This window comes from Ranitomeya variabilis, chromosome 2, assembly GCF_051348905.1.
Source record: "Ranitomeya variabilis isolate aRanVar5 chromosome 2, aRanVar5.hap1, whole genome shotgun sequence".
NCBI lineage: Eukaryota > Metazoa > Chordata > Amphibia > Anura > Dendrobatidae > Ranitomeya > Ranitomeya variabilis.
The window spans coordinates 140,922,921-140,940,820 of record NC_135233.1 but is presented as its reverse complement, the minus strand read 5'-3'; the positions used below and the strand labels follow the sequence as shown (position 1 = coordinate 140,940,820).

The following is a 17,900-nucleotide window of genomic DNA, read 5'->3' as shown; positions in this document are numbered from 1 at the left end:
GCATTTTTGTCCAGCTTGTATATAATCTGTTTCCTGACCTTGCTGGAAGCTCTAGGGTGGCTGGGGTTCTCCCCCCGGGCCGTTAGACGGTTCGGGGGTTCTTGAATCTCCAGCGTGGATTTTGATAGGGTTTTTGTTGACCATATAAGTTATCTTACTACATTCTGCTATTAGTAAGTGGGCCTCTCTTTGCTAAAATCTAGTTCATCTCTGTGTTTGTCATTTCCTCTTACCTCACCGTTATTATTTGTGGGGGGCTACTATCCTACTTTTGGGGTCTATTCTCTGGAGGCAAGAGAGGTCTTTGTTTTCCTCTTCTAGGGGTAGTTAGTCCTCCGGCTGGCGCGAGACATCTAGCGACCAACGTAGGCATGTTCCCCGGCTACTGCTAGTGTTGGCGTTAGGAGTAGATATATGGTCAACCCAGTTACCACTGCCCTATGAGCTGGATTTTTGTACGCCGCAGACTTACTTGTTTCTCTGAGACCCTTGCCATTGGGGTCATAACACCTCACAATGGCTCTTCACACCTTACTACCAGGAACTCCCTCACAATAGATCACAATCAGGACACCTCACAATGGCTCTTCACACCTCACAATGGCTCACAATGGCTCTTCACACCTTTCTACCAGGAACTCCCTCACAATAGATCACAATCAGGACACCTCACAATGGCTCTTCACACCTCACAATGGCTCACAATGGCTATTCACACCTCACTAACCACACCCCTAAGCTCTTGGCTGTGAGATCCCTTCCTGCTGGCCATGATTTTCTGCACAAAAAACGCAGCAAATAATGCTACATGCGTTTTTTCAGCGTTTTTGCAGCGTTTTTTTCATCACCCATTCAAGTCAATGGGTGAAAAAACGCCGCAAAAACGCAGCAAAAACGCTGAAAGAAGTGACATGCCCTATGTCCAAAAAAAGCAGCAAAGCAGAAAAAACTGATCAAACAAAAAAACAACGTGTGTGCATGAGATTTCTGAAATCTCATAGGCTTTACTGGTACTGTAAAAAGCAGCTGAAAATTAGCATAAAAAAAAGCAGCAAAAAAAAGCAGCAAAAAAGTCCTGTGTGAACGTACCCTAATACTGTGCTATCGGGCACCAAGAACTTTTCTTTTGCTCAAACATTACTCCATTTTCAGAAACTTGTAGAATTTCAAGTATAAGAGTCATACCAGGAGTGGGGTTCGGGCCCCCTCAAATTTTAGGTTTGGAACTTAATGTAATATCATGCTCTAATGTACTAGAGATTCATCTCATAACGGAAAAAAATAAACATTAAAGGGCGATAGTCAGGGGCACTGAAGGGTTTATACTGCACTACCGGGATACAAGAACATTTCTTTTGCTGAAACATTACTCCTTTTTCAGAAATCTTGTAGAATTTCAAGTGTAAAACTCATGCCAGGAGCGGGGTTCAAACCCACGAGGATACATATCCATTGAATCTTAAGTCCAACGCCTTAACCACTCGGCCATCCTGGTGAACACACATGAAGATTTGGATTTCGTAGGCTGCTAGTGTTTATTGAATGTGTGCTCTCTGACGAAGTTTCCACTAACAGATTTTTTTTAAGACACTTATCAAGAGCAGTACACAGACTTTTGATGGGAACCTTACTATTGACTGTAAATTTCATCCAGAAAAGAATATTTTTCCACTATATGTAGATTTTCATTTTTGATTACATGTTTAGTGTGGTGACCAAAAGTCAGTATTGGAATAAAATGCCATCGAGATTTGTCAACAACACTAAGCACAAAGTTTTAGTTTCTTTAACCCCTTAATCCCATATGACGTACTATCCCGTCGAGGTGGGGTGGGCCTTAATTCCCACTGACGGGATAGTACGTCATAGCCGATCGGCTTCGCTCACGGGGGGAGCGCGGCCGATCGCGGCCGGGTGTCAGCTGCCTATCGCAGCTGACATCCGGCACTATGTGCCAGGAGCGGTCACGGACCGCCCCCGGCACATTAACCCCCGGCACACCACGATCAAACATGATCGCGGTGTACAGGCGGTACAGGGAAGCATCGCGCAGGGAGGGGGCTCCCTGCGTGCTTCCCTGAGACGATCGGTACAAGGCGATGTACTCACCTTGTACCGAGCGTCTTCTCCATGCAGGCCCCGGATCCAAAATGGCCGCGGGGCTGCATCCGGGTCCTGCAGGGAGTACTTCCGGGTCGGAGCAGGCTGCAGAGCAGCCTGCTCCAATGAAAGTATGATCACCGATCTGATAGAGTGCTATGCAAACTATCAGATCGGCGATCTGTAATGTCCCCCCCTGGGACAAAGTAAAAAAGTAAAAAAAAAAATGTTCACATGTGTAAAAAAAAAAAAAAAAATCCTAAATAAAGAAGAAATAAAATAAATAATATTCCCATAAATACATTTCTTTATCTAAAAAAAACAAACAAAACAATAAAAGTACACATATTTAGTATCGCCGCGTCCGTAACGACCCAACCTATAAAACTGTCCCACTAGTTAACCCCTTCAGTGAACACCGTAAGAAAAAAAAACAAAACGAACCAAAAAAACAACACTTTATTATCATACCGCCGAACAAAAAGTGGAAAAACACGCGATCAAAAAGACAGATATAAATAACCATGGTACCGCTGAAAATGTCATCTTGTCCCGCAAAGAACGAGCCACCACAAAGCATCATAACCAAAAAGATAAAAAAGTTATAGTCCTCAGAATAAAGTGATGCCAAAATAATTATTTTTTCTATAAAATAGCTTTTATCGTATAAAAGCGCCAAAACATAAAAAAATGATATAAATGAGATATCGCTGTAATCGTACTGACCCGATGAATAAAACTGCTTTATCAATTTTACCAAACGTGGAACGGTATAAACGCCTTCCCCAAAAGAAATTCATGAATAGCTGGTTTTTGGTCATTCTGCCTCACAAAAATCGGAATAAAAAGCGATCAAAAACTGTCACATGTCCGAAAATGTTACCAATACAAATGTCAACTCGTCCCGCAAAAAACAAGACCTCACATGACTCTGTGGACCAAAATACGGAAAAATTATAGGTCTCAAAATGTGGAGACGCAAAAACTTTTTTGCTATAAAAAGCGTCTTTTAGTGTGTGACAGCTGCCAATCATAAAAATCCGATATAAAAAACGCTATAAAAGTAAATCAAACCCCCTTCATCACCCCCTTAGTTAGGGAAAAATAATAAAATTAAAAAAATGTATTTATTTCCATTTTCCCATTAGGGCTAGGGTTAGGGTTAGGGTTAAGGCTAGGGTTAGGGCTAGGGTTAGGGTTAGGGCTAGGGTTATGGCTAGGGTTAGGGTTGGAGCTAGGGTTGGAGCTAAAGTTAGGGTTGGGGCTAAAGTTAGGGATAGGGTTGGGGCTAAAGTTAGGGTTAGGGTTGGGGCTAAAGTTAGGGTTAGGGTTGGGGCTAAAGTTAGGGTTAGGATTACATTTACGGTTGGGAGTAGGGTTGGGATTAGAATTAGGGGTATGTCAGGGATAGGGGTGTGGTTAGGGGTGTGGTTAGGGTTACAGATGGGATTAGGGTTAGGGGTGTGTTTGGATTAGAGTTTCAGGTAGAATTGGGGAGTTTCCACTGTTCAGGCACATCAGGGGCTCTCCAAACGCGACATGGCGTCCAATCTCAATTCCAGACAATTCTGCGTTGAAAAAGTAAAACAGTGCTCCTTCCCTTCCGAGCTTTCCCGTGCGCCCAAACAGGGGTTTACCCCAACATATGGGACATCAGCGTACTCGGGACAAATTGGACAACAAAATTTGCGGTCCAAGTTCCCTTGTTATCCTTGGGAAAATAAAAATTTGGGGGGCTAAAAATCATTTTTGTGAAAAAAAAAAGAATTTTTATTTTCACGGCTCTGTGTTATAAACTGTAGTGAAACACTTTGGGGTTAAAAATTCTCACAACACATCTAGATAAGTTCCTTGGGAGGTCTAGTTTCCAATATGGGGTCACTTGTAGGGGGTTTGTACTGTTTGGTTACATCAGGGGCTCTGGAAATGCAACGTGACGCCTGCAGACCAATCAATCCAAGTCTGCATTCCAAATGGCGCTCCTTCCCTTCCGAGCTCTGCCATGTGCCCAAACAGTGGTTCCCCCCCACATATGGGGTATCAGCGTACTCAGGACAAATTGAAAACAACTTTTGGGGTCCAATTTATCCTGTTACCTTTGTGAAAATACAAAACTGGGGGCTAAAAAATAATTTTTCTGAAAAAAAAAAAGAATTTTTATTTTCACGGCTCTGCGTTATAAACTGTAGTAAAACACTTGGGGGTTCAAAGCTCTCAAAACCCATCTAGATAAGTTCCTTAGGGGGTCTACTTTCCAAAATGGTGTCACTTGTGGGGGGTTTTAATGTTTAGGCACATCAGGGGCTCTCCAAACGCGACATGGTGTCCCATCTCAATTCCAGTCAATTTTGCATTGAAAAGTCAAATGGCGCTCCTTCCCTTCCGAGCTCTGCTATGCGCTCAAACAGTGGTTTACCCCCGCATATGGGGTATCGTTGTACTCAGGACAAATTGCACAACAACTTTTGTGGTCTAATTTCTTCTCTTACCCTTGGGAAAATAAAAAATTGGGACGAAAGGTCATTTTTGTGAAAAAATATGATTTTTTATTTTACGGCTCTGCATTATAAACTTCTGTGAAGCACTTGGTGGGTCAAAGTGCTCACCACACATCTAGATAAGTTCCTTAGGGGGTCCACTTTCCAAAATGGTCTCACTTGTGGGGGGTTTCATTGTTTAGGCACATCAGGGGCTCTCCAAACGCAACATGGCGTCCCATATAAATTCCAGTCAATTTTGCATTGAAAAGTCAAATGGCGCTCCTTCCCTTCCGAGCTCTGCCATGCACCCAAACAATGGTTTACACCCACATATGGGGTATCAGCGTACTTAGGACAAATTGCACAACAATTTTTGGGGTCCAATTTCTTCTCTTGCCCTTGGGAAAATAAAAAATTGGGGGCGAAAAGATCATTTTTGTGACAAAAAATGATTTTTTATTTTTACGGCTCTGCATTATAAACTTCTACTTCTACTCAGGACAAATTGTACAACAACTTTTGTCATCCATTTTCTCCTGTTACCCTTGGTAAAATAAAACAAATTGGAGCTGAAATACATTTTGTGTGAAAAAAAGTTAAATGTTCGTTTTTATTTAAACATTCCAAAAATTCCTGTGAAACACCTGAAGGGTTAATAAACTTCTTGAAAATGGTTTTGAGCACCTTGAGGGGTGCAGTTTTTAGAATGGTGTCACACTTGGGTATTTTCCATCATATAGACCCCTCAAAATGACTTCAAATGAGATGTGGTCCCTAAAAAAAAAGGTGTTGTAAAAATGAGAAATTTCTGGTCAACTTTTAACTCTTATAACTCCCTAACAAAAAAAAATTTTGATCCAAAATTGTGCTGATGTAAACTAGACATGTGGGAAATGTTACTTATTAAGTATTTTGCGTGACATATCTCTGTGATTTAAGGGCATAAAAATTCAAAGTTGGAAAATTGTGAAATTTTCAAAATTTTCGCCAAATTTACATTTTTTTCACAAATAAACGCAAGTTATATCGAATAAATTTTACCAATAACATGAAGTAGAATATCTCACGAGAAAACAATGTCAGAATTGCCAAGATCCGTTGAAGCGTTCCAGAGTTATAACCTCATAAAGAGACAGTGGTCAGAATTGTAAAAATTGGCCCGGTCATTAACGTGCAAACCACCCTCGGGGCTTAAGGGGTTAAACAATTTAACCTCTCCAAAAAAACTCATAGTTGTCAAATTCATCACTTTACCATAGGCGAGATTTTCTCAGGCGTATTTTACATTTCATGACATCCTACGCAAACTGGCCATGTTTTTTTCTGGATTACCTCCCCTCTAGTAGATGTTTTTTGTGAATGGATTGCGCTATATTTCTATATTTCTCATATTATTTTAACATCAAATGTTTCTTTGGGACTGTAGTTTGAATATTTACCTCAAATATTCAAATTTGTCTTAATCCCTACATTTTCCTCAATTTTTAAGTTTGGAACTTACTGTAATATCATGCTCTATGTACTAGAGATTCATCTCATAATGGAAAAAATAAACATAAAAGGGCGATAGTCAGGTGCATTGAAGGTTTAATACTGTGCTATCGGGCAACAAGAACTTTTCTTTTGCTCAAACATTACTCCATTTTCAGAAACTTGTAGAATTTCAAGTATAAAACTCATACCAGGAGTGGGGTTCGAGCCCCCTCAAATTTTAGGTTTGGAACTTAATGTAATATCATGCTCTAATGTACTTGAGATTAATCTCATAATGGAAAAAATAAACATAAAAGGGCGTATTGAAGGGTTAATACTGCACTCTCTGGCAACAAGAACAATTCTTTTGCTGAAACATTACTCCATTTTCAGATATCTTGTGGAATTTCTAGTGTAAAACACATACTAGGAGTGGAGTTCAAACCCACGATGATACATATGCATTGGATCTTAAGTCCAACGCCCAAACCACTAGGCCATCCTGGTGAACACCCCTGAATTTTTGGATTTCGAAGGCAGCTAGTGTTTATTGAATGTGTGCGCTCTTACGAAGTTTGCAATAACAGATTTTTTTAAGACACTTATCAAGAGCATTACATAGACCTTTACCGGGAACCTTATATTTTTCCACTATATGTAGATTTTCATTTTTGATTGCATGTTTAGTGTGGTGACCAAGAGTGAATATAGGAATAAAATGCCATCGAGATTTGTCAACAACACTAAGCACAAAGTACTGGTTTCTTTAGACAGTTTAACCTCTCCAAAAAAGTTCATAGTTGACAAATTCATCACTTTACCATAGGCCAGATATTCTCAGGCATATTTTACATTTCATGACATCCTACGCACACTGGCCACCCCACCCCCCCTCTTGTAGATAATGTTTTTTGTGAATTGATTGTGCTATGTTGCTGAATTTCTCATTATTTTAATATCAAATGTTTCTTTGGGACTGTAGTTTTGAATATTTACCTCAAATATTCAACTTTGTATTAATCCATACATTTTCCTTAATTTTTCAGTTTGGAACTTACCGTAATATCATGCTCTAATGTACTAGAGATTCTTCTCATAATGGAAAAAATAAACATAAAATGGCGATAGTTAGGGGTATTAAAGGGTTAATACTGTGCTATTGGGCAACAAAAACATTTCTTTTCTGAAACATTACTCCATTTTCAGAAATCTTGTAGAATTTCAAGTGTAAAACTGATACCATTAGTGGTGTTCGAACCGACGAGGATACATATCCATTGGATCTTAACCCCTTAGTGACAGAGCCAATTTGGTACTTAATGACCGAGCCAATTTTTACAGTTCAGACCACTGTCACTTTATGAGGTTATAATTCTGGAATGCTTTAATGGATCCTGCTGATTCTGAGAATGTTTTTTCGTGACGCATTGTACTTCATGTTAATAGTAACATTTCTTCTATATTACTTGTGATTATTTATGAAAAAAACGGAAATATGGCAAAAAATTTTCAAATTTTGCAATTTTCAAATTTGAATTTTTATGCCCTTAAATCAGGGAGACATGGAACACAAAATAGTTAATAAATAACATTTCCCACATGTCTACTTTACATCAGCACAATTTTGGAAACAAAATTTTTTTGAGAGGAAGTTATAAGGGTTAAAAGTTATCCAGTGATTTCTCATTTTTACAAAAACATTTACAAAACCATTTTTTGAAAGTTATTTTGTAATTTCTCCTGAGTACGTCGATACCCCATATGTGGGGGAAAACTGCTGTTTGGGCGCACGGCAGAGCTTGGAAGAGAAGGAGCACCGTTTGACTTTTTCAATGCAGAATTGGCTGGAATTGAGATTGGACGCCATGTCGCGTTTGGAGAGCCCCTGATGTGCCTCAACAGTGGAAACCCCCCACAATTGACACCATTTTGGAAACTAGACCGTTTAAGGAACTTGTCTAGATGTGTGGTGAGCACTTTAAACCCCCAGGTGCTTCACAGAAGTTTATAACGTAGAGCAGTGAAAATAAAAAATCGCATTTTTTCTACAAAAATTATATTTTCTCCCCCAAATTTTTATTTTCACAAGGGTAACAGGTGAAATTAGACCCCAAAAGTTGTTGTGCAATTTGTCCTGAGTACGCCAATACCCCATATGCGGGGGTAAACCACAGTTTAGGCGCACAGCAGAGCTTGGAAGAGGAGTTTCATTTGACTTTTTCAATGCAGAATTGGCTGGAATTGAGATAGGACGCCATGTCACGTTTGGAGAGCCGCTGATGTGCCTAAACAGTGGAAACCCCCCACAAGTGACCCCATTTTGGAAACTAAACCCATTAAGGAACTTATCTAGATGTGTGGTGAGCACTTTGAACCCCCAAGTGCTTCACAGAATTTTATAACGTAGAGCCGTGAAAATAAAAAATCCTTTTTTTTCCCATAAAAATTATTTTTTACCTCGCAATTTTTTATTTTCTCAAGGGTAACAAGAGAAATTGGACTCCAAAATTTGTTGTCCAGCTTGTCCCGAGTATGCTGATACCCCATATGTTGGGGGGCACTGTTTGAGCACACATCGGGGCTTGGAAGGGAAGTAGTGACGTTTTTAAATTCAGACTTTGATGGAATGGTCTGCGGGCGTCATGTTGCATTTGCAGAGCTCCTGATGTACCTAAACAGTAGAAACCCCCCACAAGTGACCCTATTTTGGAAACTAGACCCCCCCAAGGAACTTATCTTGATGTGTGGCGAGCACTTTGATTGCCCAAGTGCTTCACAGAAGTTTATAATGCAGTCGTGAAAATATATATATTTTTTTCCACAAAAATGATTTATTAGCCCCCAATATTTTATTTTCCCAATGGCAACAGGAGAAATTAGACCCCAAAATTTGTTGTCCAATTTGTTCTGAGTATGCTGATACCCCATATGTGGGGGGATCACTGTTTAGGCACACATCAGGGCTCGGAAGGGAAGTAGTGACGTTTTAAAATGCAGACTTTGATGGAATGGTGTGCGGGTGTCATGGGCATTTTCAGAGCCCCTGATGTACCTAAACAGTAGAACCTCCCCACAAGTGACCCTATTTTTGGAAACTAGACCCCCAAGGAACTTATCTAAATATGTTCTGAGCATTTTGAGTGTACAAATGCTTCACAGAAGTTTGACGCAGAGCCATGAAAATAAAAAATCATTTTCCCCCCCCCCCACAGAAATGATTTTTTAGCAACCAATTTATTTTATTTTCGCAAGGGTAACAGAAGAAACTGGACCCCAAAAGTTGTTGTCCAATCAGTCCTGAGTACGCTGATACCCCATATGTGGGGGTAAACCACTGTTTGGGTGCACGGCAGAGCTCAGAAGAGAGGGAGCACAATTGACTTTTTGAACTCAAAATTGGCTTTCGCGTTTGGAGACCCCCTGATATATCTAAACAGTGGAAACGCCCCAATTCTAACTCCAACCATAACTCCAACACACCCCTAACGCTTATCCCAACCCAATCCATAACCCTAATCAAAACCCTAACCCCAAAACACCCCTAACCCTAATCCCAACCCTAACCATAACCCTAATCACAACCCTAATGCCAAAACACCCCTAACCCTAATCCCAACCTTAACCCTAATCAAATCCCTAAGTCCAACACACCCCTAATAATAATCTCAACCTTAACCTCAAACCTAACCCCAACCCTTACCTTAACCCTAATCCCAAACCTAACTCTAATCCCAAATGTAACCCTAATGCCAACCTTAACCCTAATACCAACCCTAATCCTAATCAAAAACCCTAATCCCAACCCTAACCCTAATCCCAAATCTAACCCTAACTTTAGCCCCAACCCTAACCCTAACTTTAGCCCCAACCCTATCCCGAACTTTAGCCCCAACCGTAGCCCTAACCCTAACTTTAGCACCAAACCTAACCCTAACTTTAGCCCCAACCCTAACCCTAACTTTAGCCCCAACCCTAACCCTATCTTTTATTCCAACCCTAACACTAACTTTAGCCCCAACACTAACCCTAACTTTAGCACCAACCCGAACCCTAGCCCTAACCCTAACTTTAGCCCCAACCCTAACTTTAGCCCCAACCCTAACCCTAGCCTTAACCCTAGCCCTGACCCTAGCCCTAACCCTAGCCCTAACCCTAACCCCAGCCCTAACCCTAGCCCTAACCCTAATTGGAAAATAGAAATAAATCCTTTTTTTATTTTATCATTTTTTCCTAACTAAGGGGGTGATAAAGGGGGGGTTATTTACTATTTTTTTTATTTTGATCACTGTGATAGGATCTCACAGTAACCAAAATAAAACAAGAGGAAGAATCTTCCTCTGCCGGCCGGCACATCACGGCGTGCGCACTGCGCATGCGCCCGCCATTTTCTTCCCGGAGAAAGAAGCCAGCGGCCAGTAGGGGACTCAGGAGGACCCTGGGACACCGGTAAGTATGACAGGGTCCCCAAATCCCCCTATTTCTAAAATGACACGCCGCTTTTTTAATTTTTTTTTATTTTTGCCGGCGATCACAAAACAGGGGTCGGTAAAAACCAACCTCAATCATGTTCTTTGGGGTCTCGGCTAAGATCTTCTGGGTGCTGGCCGGAGGGCGCATGCGCCTGCCATTTTTTCCCGGAAAATGTGCGATCACATCGGAGGACAGAGAAATTAAATGGGAAATTGCATTTTTGTTTTTTTTTGTGACCGCCGGTAAATAACCGTTTACCGGCGGCCGCAAAAAAAAAATGCGATCGCAACCTGGGGGTCGGTAAAAACCAACCCAAATCACGTTCTCTGGGGTCTTGGCTACCCCCAGCAACCGAGACCCCAGAGAAATTCCGACTCTGGGAGGCGCTATTCACTTTTTCCACAGCGCCGTTAATTAACGGCGCTGTGGTTTAAGTACTCTTAACTGCTGCCGTTAGAAGGCGTATCGGTGGTCGTTAAGGGGTTAAGTCCAATGCCTTAACCACTCAGCCATCCTGGTGAATGCACATGAAGTTTTGGATTTTCATTTTTAACTGGGAACCGTACTGTTGACTGTAAATTTCATCCAGAAAAATTTTTTTTTTCATTATATGTAGACTTTCATTTTTGATTATACACTGGTCAAAAAAATAAAGGGAGCACTAAAATCCCACATCTAGATATCACTGAATGAAATACTCCAGTTGTAAATCTTTATTCATTACATAGTGGAATGTGTTGAAAACAATAAAACCTAAAAATTATTAACGTAAATCACAACTAATATCCTTCAAAGGTCTGGAGTTGGAATGATGCTCAAAATCATAGTGGAAAATGAAGTTACAGGCTGATCCAACTTCAGTGGAAATGCCTCAAGACAAGGAAATGATGCTCAGTAGTGTGTGTGGCCTTCACGTGCCTGCATGATCTCCCTACATTGCCTGGGCATGATCCTGATGAGGTGGCGGATGGTCTCCTGAGGGATCTCCTCCCAGGCCTGGACTAAGCATCCGCCAGCTTCTGGACAGTCTGTGTTGCAACGTGACATTGGTGGATGGTGCTAGATATGATATCCCAGATGTGTTCAATCAGATTCAGTTCTGGGTAATGGGTGGGCCAGTCCATAGCTTCAATGCCTTTATCTTGCAGGAACTGCTGACACACTCCAGCCACATGAGGTCTGGCATTCTCCTGCATTAGGAGGAACCCAGGGCTGACCGCACCAGCATATGGTCTCACAAGGGGTCTGAGGATCTCATCTCGGTACCTAATGGCAGTCAGGCTACCTCTGGCGAGCACATGGAGGGCTGTGCGGCCCTCCAAAGAAATGCCACCTCACACCATTACTGACCCACTGCCAAACAGGTCATTCTGAAGGATGTTGCAGGCAGCAGATTGCTCTCCACGGCATCTCCAGACTCTGTCACATCTGTCACATGTGCTCAGTGTGAACCTGCTTTCATCTGTGAGGAGCACAGGGCGCCAGTGGCGAATTTGCCAATCCTGATGTTCTGTGGCAAATGCCAAGCGTCCTGCACGATGTTGGGCTGTGAGCACAACCCCCATCTGTGGACGTCGGGCACTCAGACCATCCTCATGGAGTCGGTTTCTAACCGTTTGTGCAGACACATGCACATTTGTGGCCTGCTGGAGGTCATTTTGAAGGGCTTTGGCAGTGTTCCTCCTGTTCCTCCTTGTACAAAGGCTGAGGTAATGGTTCTGCTGCTGGGTTGCTGCCCTCCTACGGGCCTCTCCACATCTTCTTGTGTACTAGCCTATCTCCTGGTAGCGCCTCCAGCCTCTGGACACTACGCTAACAGACACAGCAAACCTTCTTGCCACAGGTCACATTGATGTGCCATCTTGGATGAGCTGCACTACCTGAGCCACTTGTCTGGGTTGTAGAGTCCGTTGCATGCTACCACGAGTGTGAAAGCACAACCAACATTCACAAGTGACCAAAACATCAGCCAGAAAGCATTGGTACTGAGATATGGTCTGTGGTCCCCACCTGCAGAACCACTCCTTTATGGAGTGTGTCTTGATTATTGCCAATAATTTCCATCTGTTGTCTATTCCATTTGCACAACAGCATGTGGAATTGATTGTTATACAGTGTTGCTTCCTAAGTGGACAGTTTGATTTCACAGAGGTTTGTTTATTTGGAGTTATATTCTGTTGTTTAAGCGTTCCCTTTATTTTTTTGAGCAGTGTATGTATTTATATATATCTATTCTATGTGTATATATCTATTCTATTATTCTATATGTAAGTATAGAAGCTTTGAAAATGTCTTTCTGCCTTTGCACTCTGTACAGATTTTTTTTCCATTCCTTGTAGATTAGGTGCTGCTGTCTTGGTCCCAGTTCTGCTGTCTTGGTCCCAGTGCTGCTGTCTTGGTCCCAGTGCTGCCGTCTTGGTCCCAGTGCTGCCGTCTATATGTAAGTATAGAAGCTTTGAAAATGTCTTTCTGCCTTTGCACTCTATACTCTGTACAGATTCCTTGTAGATTAGGTGCTGCTATCTTGGTCCCAGTGCTGCTGTTTTGGTCCCAGTGCTGCTGTCTTGGTCCCAGTGCTGCCGTCTTGGTCCCAGTGCTGCCGTCTATATGTAAGTATAGAAGCTTTGAAAATGTTTTTCTGTCTTTGCACTCTGTACTCTCTACAGATTTTTTTTTACATACCTTGTAGATTAGGTGCTGCTGTCCTGGTCCTGGTGCTGCTGTCTTGGTCCCGGACACAGCAAACCTTCTTGCCACAGGTCACATTGATGTGCCATCTTGGATGAGCTGCACTACCTGAGCCACTTGTCTGGGTTGTAGAGTCCGTTGCATGCTACCACGAGTGTGAAAGCACAACCAACATTTACAAGTGACCAAAACATCAGCCAGAAAGCATTGGTACTGAGATGTGGTCTGTGGTCCCCACCTGCAGAACCACTCCTTTATGGAGTGTGTCTTGATTATTGCCAATAATTTCCATCTGTTGTCTATTCCATTTGCACAACAGCATGTGGAATTGATTGTTATACAGTGTTGCTTCCTAAGTGGACAGTTTGATTTCACAGAGGTTTGTTTATTTGGAGTTATATTCTGTTGTTTAAGCGTTCCCTTTATTTTTTTGAGCAGTGTATGTATTTATATATATCTATTCTATGTGTATATATCTATTCTATTATTCTATATGTAAGTATAGAAGCTTTGAAAATGTCTTTCTGCCTTTGCACTCTGTACAGATTTTTTTTCCATTCCTTGTAGATTAGGTGCTGCTGTCTTGGTCCCAGTTCTGCTGTCTTGGTCCCAGTGCTGCTGTCTTGGTCCCAGTGCTGCCGTCTTGGTCCCAGTGCTGCCGTCTATATGTAAGTATAGAAGCTTTGAAAATGTCTTTCTGCCTTTGCACTCTATACTCTGTACAGATTCCTTGTAGATTAGGTGCTGCTATCTTGGTCCCAGTGCTGCTGTTTTGGTCCCAGTGCTGCTGTCTTGGTCCCAGTGCTGCCGTCTTGGTCCCAGTGCTGCCGTCTATATGTAAGTATAGAAGCTTTGAAAATGTTTTTCTGTCTTTGCACTCTGTACTCTCTACAGATTTTTTTTTACATACCTTGTAGATTAGGTGCTGCTGTCCTGGTCCTGGTGCTGCTGTCTTGGTCCCGGTGCTGCTGTCCTGGTGCTGTTCTTCAGTCCGTCCTGGTGCTGTGCTGTGGTTCCTGTTGTGTGGTGCCCACCTGCTGTGTGGTTTGACTACTACCTGTAATGTAAGTATTTGAGTCCCTTTTTTTTTGGCCTACATTGTGTGTGTTCTAAAACAAGTTTATTTTTTCTTTTCTCTAGTGTTTCACTTGACTGCTGCAGGGTCGTCAGCCTCAAGTTGCTGAGGAGGAAAGATGGGGCGTAAGTATCCTTTATCAGAGTTGTAATTGAATTTGTTTTCATTTATACTAACAAATTATTTTTTTTGTATTTCATCTACAGGTTCATCTGCGCAAGACCAAGCAGCGTTGTGGGACCCCCATGATAAGAATCAGTCCGACTCAGGCTTGATTCGATGACTCTGGGAAGAAGTGGCCAGATCGCTGCTGGATGATTGGCACCATGCAACCCCAAAAGTCAGAAAGGATTTTGGTAAGTATTGCAATTTTGGTCGCATCTGTATTTCTGTAAATTTTGCTCTCTTAACAATTTTTTTCTTCCCCCTTCACACAGAAGAGAGTAAAAGTTTGTTGGCGTTCGATGAAGGATCGCTTCAACAAGGACATGAGAGAGGAGATTCTGGTTCGAAGTGGTGCAGCGCGAAAAATCTGAAAATACAAATACCATAACCAGCTTTCTTTTCTGAAGCCAGTGCTTGTTCAGCGAACGTGAGTATCTTTTGTGTTGTCTTTTACTATTATTTAATTTTTTTTAATAATGTTTTTTATTTCATTTCCACACAGAACCTGGAGCAGCATTGTAGAACCTGGATCATCCTCTGTTGGAGCGGCCCCTCATCGACCAGCCAACGAACCGGCACCATACCAATCATCCACCAGCGATGGAGCAGCCAGGCAGACTTCACAAGCTGGGGAACAGGAAGCCGGTCCTTCTGGTTTTCCCCTCTCCCAGCTCTCTGCCACTACTTTACTTGGGTCTGCTCGCCAGCAGCAGAGGGCCTGGGAGAGGTCAGTCATGCCCAAGTTTATTCACTTAAGCTTGGTCTTCCAGGCTGGGATGAAGGATGTGGATAGAATGGAGAGTGGGTTCACTCATGTGAACACACTTTTCTAGGAAGTCCACAGACACCTTGATCACCTGGAAGGCAACCTTAATAGACCGGCACGACATTATTTTGCCACTATAGAATGGGGTGTGACGGAAAACCTTAGTCCTGATCTCCAGCTGTTTGTGATGAAGGCCTGTCAGGATGCTTATACTGAGGCCATGCAGCGGTCCTGATATCAGCAGCAGGCACAAAGTTCATTCGCTACAGGGCAACAAGCTCCAGGACAGCAGCTGTGGCAGAATCTGCCAGCATCGACTCGCCAAGGGACTTATCTACCACCACCACTGGACATTATGACATTGCCAAGAATACCCAGCTTCACCATGAAGCTGAGTGCAGCAGCCCAGCCATCCACATCAGCAGCCCAGCCATCTACATCCACCACCATGTAGTCGAGTGCAGCAGCAAAGCCATCCTGTTCCACAATCAAGCTGAGTGCAGCAGCCCACACTTGTACTACACCAATGCAGTACCAGGAACAAAAAGCGGCAAAACCAAAGTCCCAGAGGAGAAAAACCAGGAAAAAAATACACCCCCCCCCACCTCCTAATGTGTCTTTGTTTTCTTGTCTGTCCACACCTTCCCTCCGTTCTTTCCCTTCCAATGTGTCAATCCCTTCCATCTTGTTTTCCACTCCTAATGTGTCCTCTTCCCCCAATGTGTCTGACCCAATCCTCCAATTGTCTTCCACTTCCTCTCTAGCAACTTTCCCAACCACTTCTAACTAACCATCACAGCGCGACACCCCCCTGGTCAACCATGTTACTCCCTCCCCCGACCCCTGAAAGTAAATAATCATTAAATAATTTTTTCCTTTTTTTATAATAATTGTTACATTTGTATTTTTGTTAGTAAAAATTGTTTTGATTCACAATACCGGTCTCATTGTGTTTTCTTTATCTCTTTATTTAACTATGTGTGTTTTGTTGAGTGAATTATGAACGGGTGTAACAGTTAAGGTGTTTATTATATAAGTTACATTCAAGGTGGTAATATTAGAGTCAGAAAACAATAAAGGTACATAACATTACAGGTACATTTTATTTACAGCTTAAACCATTTCATCTTGCCATGACACACATCCAATATCAGAAACAAAATAGGCTACAAATTTATCCCTCATTTGGGCTACTTTTACTGTAGTCCTCAGAGGGCGATGTTGGTAATCCTGCAATGTGGTATTAACAGTTTTACTTAAGTTCAACGTGGGGTTGCTGTTTTGACAGGATGTAGTTATGCAGAACAACACATGCTTTCACAACCTCATCAATTGTCTCTATTTTTAGATGGATGGCTGTTCCCAAAATGCGCCATTTAGATGCCAGCAAACCAATGGCACACTCCAGAGTTCTTCGTGCCCTTGTCAGTCTGTAGTTGAGTACGGTTTTATGAGGTTGGCACAGATTTGAAAGGCCTCATCCCCAACCATAACAAATGGCATTAGCGGTCCTTCAGTGTTAGGAAAAGGTTGTGGCGGTAGAAAATTAAAATCATTCCCACACATGGCTTTTCTAACAATAATAGTAATGACACGTGTTTGTTGTTCAAAATTACGTACCTTAGGTTCCCCAACAGACGTTCCTCGGCAGGAATTGCTCTATGTAATTGGTTGTTCAGCCTGCTGATGGATCCTCGGACACGTTGCAGCAAGTCATCGAAGCTCTGTTGCAACATCCTGGTGTACTAAAAAAACTTCTCTGGGTTTTCATGAAGCTCTGTGTACAATGAGTGGTAGGCTCCACGGCTATGTCGGAGTTCAACAATGGGGTTTGTTGCCAATAGCGACGACGATGTATTTTCCGTCTTTCTCTTCTCCTTTCTTCTTCACAAGCCACAGCGAAAGCAAAAGCCAATTTCAATGATAAATCCAGATTCAGATTGAAGCTCTCCACGCTATCCATCTTACAGCAGCATCCAGCATCCAAATAAGCGGATTTCATCTGTGCAGTGTCTCTATATATAGAAAACCCATAAGCAATGCCCATTGGGAAATAACGTACGTATGTGCATAAATGCAAACGCATGAAAAAATGCATACAAACGCATGCAATCACTGCATTTTTTGCCTCATGTGTAAGAGCATGCAGATAAAAAAAGCTGCGTTCACATGCATTTGCAGGCGTTTGCATGCGTTTTTGCATGTTTGCGCATGCAGACGATACGCTGCGGACACATGCAAATGTGAACCTAGCCTAACAGAGACACTGTCAGTCAGTGTTCTGCAGAGAACGGTCTGCACGATCACAAGAGAGATCATTTCTAGACTGTTTTTTAAATTTTCAAAATAGGAAACGTCTGTGAGCTGTTGGTTACCATTGGATTACCTTCCACTTTTATGGTCAGGTCACTTTGGGATTACTGTGGCTACGTTCACATTTGCGTTGTTGGGCACAGCGTCTTCGACGCATACCGACGCATGCGTCATGCGCCCCTATCTTTAACATGGGGGGCGCATGGACATGCGCCGGTATGCGTTGTACTGCGTTTTACAATGCATGCGTCATATAGACGCACAAGGCAGGGCGCAGGGGACGCTACTTGTAGCGTTTTCCCTGCGCCGAAAGTCCCAATCTGTAGGATCTTATGACAACGCATGCGTCGCAAAACGCTGCGTTGTATAC

General features: G+C 42.4%; 1 non-coding gene across 1 annotated transcript; it reads right to left on the bottom strand.

Annotated features, from left to right (window-relative positions):
- Window positions 1-1,412: 1,412 nt before the first annotated feature.
- TRNAL-UAA (transfer RNA leucine (anticodon UAA)) lies at window positions 1,413-1,495 on the bottom strand. Its single transcript has one exon. It is a non-coding gene; the product is annotated as a tRNA-Leu (tRNA).
- Window positions 1,496-17,900: the final 16,405 nt, after the last annotated feature.